Source organism: Amblyomma maculatum, chromosome 2, assembly GCF_055883805.1.
Source record: "Amblyomma maculatum isolate TAMU_Amacu chromosome 2, ASM5588380v1, whole genome shotgun sequence".
In the NCBI taxonomy this organism is placed as follows: domain Eukaryota; kingdom Metazoa; phylum Arthropoda; class Arachnida; order Ixodida; family Ixodidae; genus Amblyomma; species Amblyomma maculatum.
In genome coordinates, this window is record NC_139345.1 from 183,824,549 (window position 1) to 183,830,708 (window position 6,160).

General features: G+C 47.2%; 1 long non-coding RNA gene across 1 annotated transcript; it reads right to left on the reverse strand.

The window, feature by feature from the left end:
- Window positions 1-4,399: 4,399 nt before the first annotated feature.
- Window positions 4,400-5,787, reverse strand: LOC146200582 (uncharacterized). Its single transcript, XR_014705260.1, has 3 exons — window positions 4,888-5,787; window positions 4,635-4,719; window positions 4,400-4,474 (listed from the first exon to the last, which is right to left on the reverse strand). It is a non-coding gene; the product is annotated as an uncharacterized LOC146200582 (long non-coding RNA).
- Between the last annotated feature and the right edge of the window lie 373 nt (window positions 5,788-6,160).

Consider the following 6,160-nt stretch of genomic DNA (forward strand, 5'->3'; position numbering starts at 1 on the left):
GCATTCCTCTCCATGAATCTATATAACCTAGTCTCCTCTACATGTTCCATCAATTTCCCGATGCACGAGGTCAATGAGATTGGCCGAAGATTTCCTATTCCAGGTTTCTTTCCTGGCTGAGGAATTAGTATCATCTTCGCCACTTTCCACTGATCACGGATTTCCCCCTCCATCCAGCATAAGTTCATAAATGTAGTGATATCCCTAATAGAGCTATCATCTAGATTGGGTTTTGTTAGTAATGCCATCCGGGCCCGGTGTCGACCAAACTATTTCGGCCCTTACCTCAGCCTCTGTGAAACCTGAATATAATTCCCAATTTTCTTCCCCTCGTAGTCTTCAAGCTGTATCGAGTTGGTGTCCCCTATATATGTATCCACCAATTTTTCAAATGAATGTTTTATCACTGAGATCCCCACACGCATATTTAACTTTTGGCTTTGTTTACCCTTGTCTGTCCTTTGGATTTTTCCGGGTCAAGCAAGTACCGTAACAAGTTCCAAGTTTCAGGGGGATTCATGCCCCTTTTCATTTCTCCACATTTATTGTACCACTGCTGTTTGCGTAGCTTGAAGGCATAGTTTTCGATCTCTTTGTTGAGTCTAGTCAAGCGCCTTTTTAGGCTCCGATTCCGTCCAGCTTGCCTCTTCAGTCGGCACTCCATGCTCTCCTTGGTCTCCCACATAAGCAGCAGCCGACTGTATGCAACATCCGGGGCGCTATCCTCAATTTTGTAGGTGGCATCGTTGAAATCCTTCTTTAGGCTGTCACACCACAGCTCATAGTCTATAGTTTTGGACTCATAACCTCTGTTGCTTCTAATGTCCCTGAAGCTATTCCAATCTGCCACATACAAACAGGCCTCCTTCCTGGGCTTAAGATCACCTTTTAAATCCACCCTGACTATCAGCACACAGCGATCACTTCCAAGGTTTTGCGCTGTATTGTGCCACCCCCATTCACCTACGTTGTTGCTGAACGTAGGATCTGGAGACGCGTCTTTGCGTACATTGTTACGCTTCCTCGTTGGGAACTCCGGATTTGTCATGAGGGTTCTTCTAAATTGTATTAATCCTCCTATACCATTCTCCTCTTAATTTGTGCTCTATCATAGCCCCACTCATGGTGGCATCCATTAAAGCCCCCATAAATATCAAGGGCTGTTTTTCCGCTAAATTCAAGGCTTTTATAATAATTAACCTAAACTAAGTTTTAGGTGTGGGCTATGTATGTTTTGAATGAAAGAGTTGGAGTCTCCCTTCTTGTTCATAAATATTTCTACAAACACGTTTTCCACATCACTATCTCCTTGTTCATGCACTACTGTGGCCACATTACGTATTAAAAAGGTAGTAACTCTCGAGTTCTCGTTTTTATCAATATGGTAGCCCTTGTACCCTATCATTTCACCTTCCCCCCCCCCCTCGCCTCTTATAGCTAGAGGCCTCTCCGCTATTCTGGATAAAATTTGTTGCATTATCCGCCACTTCTGCTTGAAGCCGCGACAGTTCCATTGCCAGATTTCAGCCACGCACTTCTTATTGGGCCTTCTGTCCATTTTGAATGCGAATGGTGATTCCATCTATTCTGCTCTTCATAGCCATCTCTTCTTCTATTGCTCTCGTCTATGCAATTAAGTCTATAATCTATCTTAGCGAAGGCTCCATCCAGCCTTGCTTCCTACGACCCCGTATCCCCAACTATTCTAGGTATTTTATCTTCAAGAGACTACTCCTCATCTTCCTGCAGGGGGTCTCACTGTAGTCACCTTAACATCTCCCATCCCATTATTGACTAACGGCATCGGGCTTGCAGTGCAATGAAGACTTTTGGGAAAGCTACTGTTCCTGCTCAATCCCCCCTGTTTTATGCTCGTGATCATTTCATCCATTTTCTTATTAAGCGTTTCCACTTCGTCTCGACGTTTTTTATTCTCTTTTCTCTAATTTTTCAATCTTTATGTCCTTACCATCTTCAACACCTGTTTGGGAAGGGTTGCCAATTGCCCAGCCTGCTGGTCTTTTCCTGCGACGATCTCGCTCCAGGCAACAGGTCCTCTCGTATCCGCTTTCGCTCCGGGCGCACCTCCCTTCTAGACGCTTTTTCCCCTGGACTTGTTCCGTTGTTGGCGCACCTCCTCGGGTCTCAGAAACAGCTTCTCCTTAGCCTTGAAGTTGCCACCCAGTCTGATTTGGAGCGACTCTGGTGTTGGTCCCTTTGTTGTTGCCGATTTCTTGCTCTCGCTGCAGGCTCTTCCTCTTCTCTCTGTTTCTGCTCCCATTTCCTCTTCTTGAGCTCGTAGGGAGTCCTGTGGATTTTTTTGCATTTCTTGTCTCCAAGAATGTGCTCCTTTCCACAAAGTTGGCATTTCGGTGTACAAATGTGGGCTTCCATGCCGCACTCTCTACATTTGACCCTGCCGGTACCGGGCAAACTTCCGCTCTGTGACCAAGTCTACACCGCAGGCCTCGCAAACCTCGTACTTCTTGTAAAGAAAGCACTTGCTTGGGTAACCTCCCACTATAATCGTCAACGGCACCTTATGTTCCTTGAAAAGGACCAAGATTGTCGTCGACTGCTTTCCGAGTCTTCTAACTGCGATAAATTCAGGATTCATCTTATGGTTCAGCATATCCATAATATCCGCATCCAAAACGGGTCCGTCATTATCATGAATGACGCGCTTGCCGCAGTCCTCCGGATACTTCATTTCTCTCGAAGATGGTCGTATAGCGACCATAATGGTATGTTGCTTAGTATTTGAGATCACCACCTTTCTTGCTTTCTTCACCTCGACTCCTGTCGAAATAAAGGCCACGCTAAATAAATAGGCCCCACCTATTTTCAGCAGCTTGTCAAGTCCGCCACGTGGTGTGAGGACGATCTTCTCCGCTCCTTCCAACAACCTTATATATTGTTTCTCGGCCGCCATCACATTTCCCGCCTTTTTGAGCTGGCGCTCCTCGTTCTCGAGCAAGAGCCTCACTTGTACCCCGGGAATAAGGTACGCTGGCACGCTTTTGTTCAGCGACGGACCGGAGCTCTGGAGGTTCCAGGGAGCGGCGTTCTTCGTTTCGAAGGAGTTGTCGAGGATAACCATGATTTTTAAGGTCGACGTGGACGTTTTCTTGCTCGGGAGAGCGCAAAGGGGGACTGGAGCATAGACAAGCTGCTCTGCTGAAGAGGGCGGAAGCGACGAAACGTTTGTGGCCAATAGGGTGGGCAGACTCAAAATCCAGATATTTGCCGGTGTTTAGGTTTCCGGAAAACGGTAGTGGCAAGTCCGTCCGGAGTACGGAGAACGAGAACGTCAAGGAAAGCGATCCTACCAGCAACTTCTTCTTCCATGGTGAATCGAATAATGGTTTGAAAAGAGTTGAGATGATCCAGAAACGGTTTGGCGTCCTCGCGGGGAATTATACAAAAATAAACCACATACCGTATAAAGAGTTTTGGACGAGTATGGAGTGACTGCAGGGCTGAACGTACTATGGATACAAGCGCGAGGTTTGCACAGATGCACCCAAAGCGGTGCCAAAAACTTGATTGTGAAACTCGTTCCTGAAGACGAAATATGATTTTGTTGAGACAGAAGCTGCGCAGAAGATTGGCCCGCTGCCCGGCAGGACCCCGCCTGGAGCGCCAGCAATGGCTTGTTCGTTAATGCAGCCTCGATCAATGTAACCCTGGACTGAGGGTCCACCACTGACTCAATAAAACAGTTTTCGTCCTCCTCCTTCAAGGCTGGCTCTGTTATTAAGTTTTCTTTCAACTGCGAGGTCAGACTTCAAATAGGTGTTTTTTTGGTGCTACCCTAACCCCCTTGTCTATTCGATCCCCTTTGCAAAACCTTTCCCCTGGCCATAAGTGGGTATGAGTTATAATGGCCCACCCCTCCTACACTTAAGGTACTTGTCAACGAATTCGTGTGCAATACTGCATTCCCATTTGCCGACGCAACTTGCTGAGGTAAGCCGTTGTTATCTCCAACACTGTGGCTTGGTCAGTTCTGTCATTCAGGCCTGGAACTAGTAAGCGAGGATGGACTGGCAGGAAATACTGATGAGTCAGTGAAGAGCATTATTTCATCGTAGTCGTTTGCACATTTGCCAAACCTCTCCAAGATGGGAAAGTTCCCACTGCATGCACAAACAAAACTTGTACAGACATAAATGAGAGTTTTGTAGGCACTGTAAAACGATTATGACCGCATGACTGTTTCTGTAAACACTTTTACTTTAAAGTGGTTTGCAAGACGGACTCTCTGCGGTGCGAATATTGCTAGGCCAAGTCACAGGCTGTGTCACCAGTATAATCCTGAAACTGCAGCTTCTCCTCCTCCACCGGGTACCCCTCGCTGGTGCTGTCTGCTTGAAATGATTCCTACTGGTCAGTGGACAGTTCCAGCAGAGCATGCATCCAGTCAATCTAAAGTCCACAGGTATTCGGTAGAGCGGTGCTATGAAGAACAGCACTGAGGAGGAAAAAGAAGGTACAGAAAGTTAGGCTGCATTTTCAAACTCCAGGTTATGTATTCCTACACTTGTCTACTAAACTAGCAAAAACACTATTGAGGTCAGTAATATAAACAAGCGGTAAGGCTTAAACAACCAAAGGTTATATGACCTACTGACCATCGGAAAAGGGCACCTCGGCCTGCATGCCTCTGGCGCTAGGAACGCTGCCCATTGAGACCCGCACAGCATTGGTCGTCTGCATCTGCAAGAGGGCATAGCGCAACACGTTCATACATGAGCGTCCCGAATTGGATCACGCAAGTAAGATGTTGAAGACGCATGGCGCTGATATTCAGCCAAAGAAACCTTCATTACCAGCGAGAAGCAAACTTGTAACGTCACCGTGCCTTACTGACAGCAATGCACACACCTGCTGCTGCTGCTGCTGCGGTCGGAAGAGGGGCGGGACGACGATTCTTCCCGCTCGCCCTTCCCATCAAGCTCAGCACCGGGCCTCCCTAGCTGGACATTTGACCGCATCCGGAGCCTTGCGAGAGAATGCGAATATTCATGTTCAAGGGACGTTCGACGGGTCGAAGTTGACGCGATAAACCTTGCTTCCCCCTAAGTTCGATGCTTCACCTTGTTGCGGCTGCACAACACATGTCATGTGCGGAGCTAAATGGTAGCCGACTTTCCGGCCTGGCCCACGGCATTCAGGACAGACGCCAGCTCTCCCAAGAGCTGGCGCCTGCGACCTGCCGTGTCCTCTGGAGACGGGGGAAGCGGAGGGTGCAATGGGTCGGTGCTGCTCATCAGTAGTGGACCAGTGGACATTCGTTCAACCCTCTTCCATGACCCCTCGACCTTCGACGTCATTTCGAATTATTACCGGTTTACCACGACAGTTGTCTGGAGACAGTTTGGTAGGGAAATAATTATGTGCACAGGAAATTGCAAGGGATATACAACTTGACTTCCCTGTAAGCTGGGTTCCAATGCGGTTTTATGTGCGAACTTATTCTAGTTAAGGAGCAAGAGCGACCGAGACTACTACTACAACAGTTCGCCTAATCTTTCTGCTCGCCCTTGTTCGTGTTCGTTCTTGACTTACTCATATCTGTGCCGCAGACACATATAAACACTCCATTATGCGGCCGCTCACCTTTTCTTTCCTTACTCCCGCCACTTAGTATTTTTAAAACAGACAGCAAGCACCAACCGACAACGCCGACTTATATCAACAATTTGTCTTCGTAGATTTTCGTGCCCAGTGCTTGCTCCTTGCGAGTATTGCACTACAAACCTCCTGTCTCGACCACATTTTTCTGCTCACCTAAAACGTTAGCACAGCGTCGTGATATTCGAGAACACGCAAAAAAAAAAGCACAAGCCGTGGAATCAGCTGTTCCCTTGCAGGCCTCGATGTTCGCTCTTCGCGGTCTTCAGTGGGTTTTCGCGGCGAAAGTAGCTGAGCACATTCAATTGTAATACTAAAAATGCTTCTATATTCAGTTGCCGTTGTTTCGCTTCAAACAATATTGCTTAGATAAATAGGCTATTTTTAGATTTATTTCCAATGCTTTCACAAAACGAAAAACAACGTTTGCACACGACCCTTATCTTGTAAATAAAAACCTCTGGGGCAGGGCTCTACTAATAAGCAGACTAATATTGCTTGTAATTGGCTGATTCCGCGATGG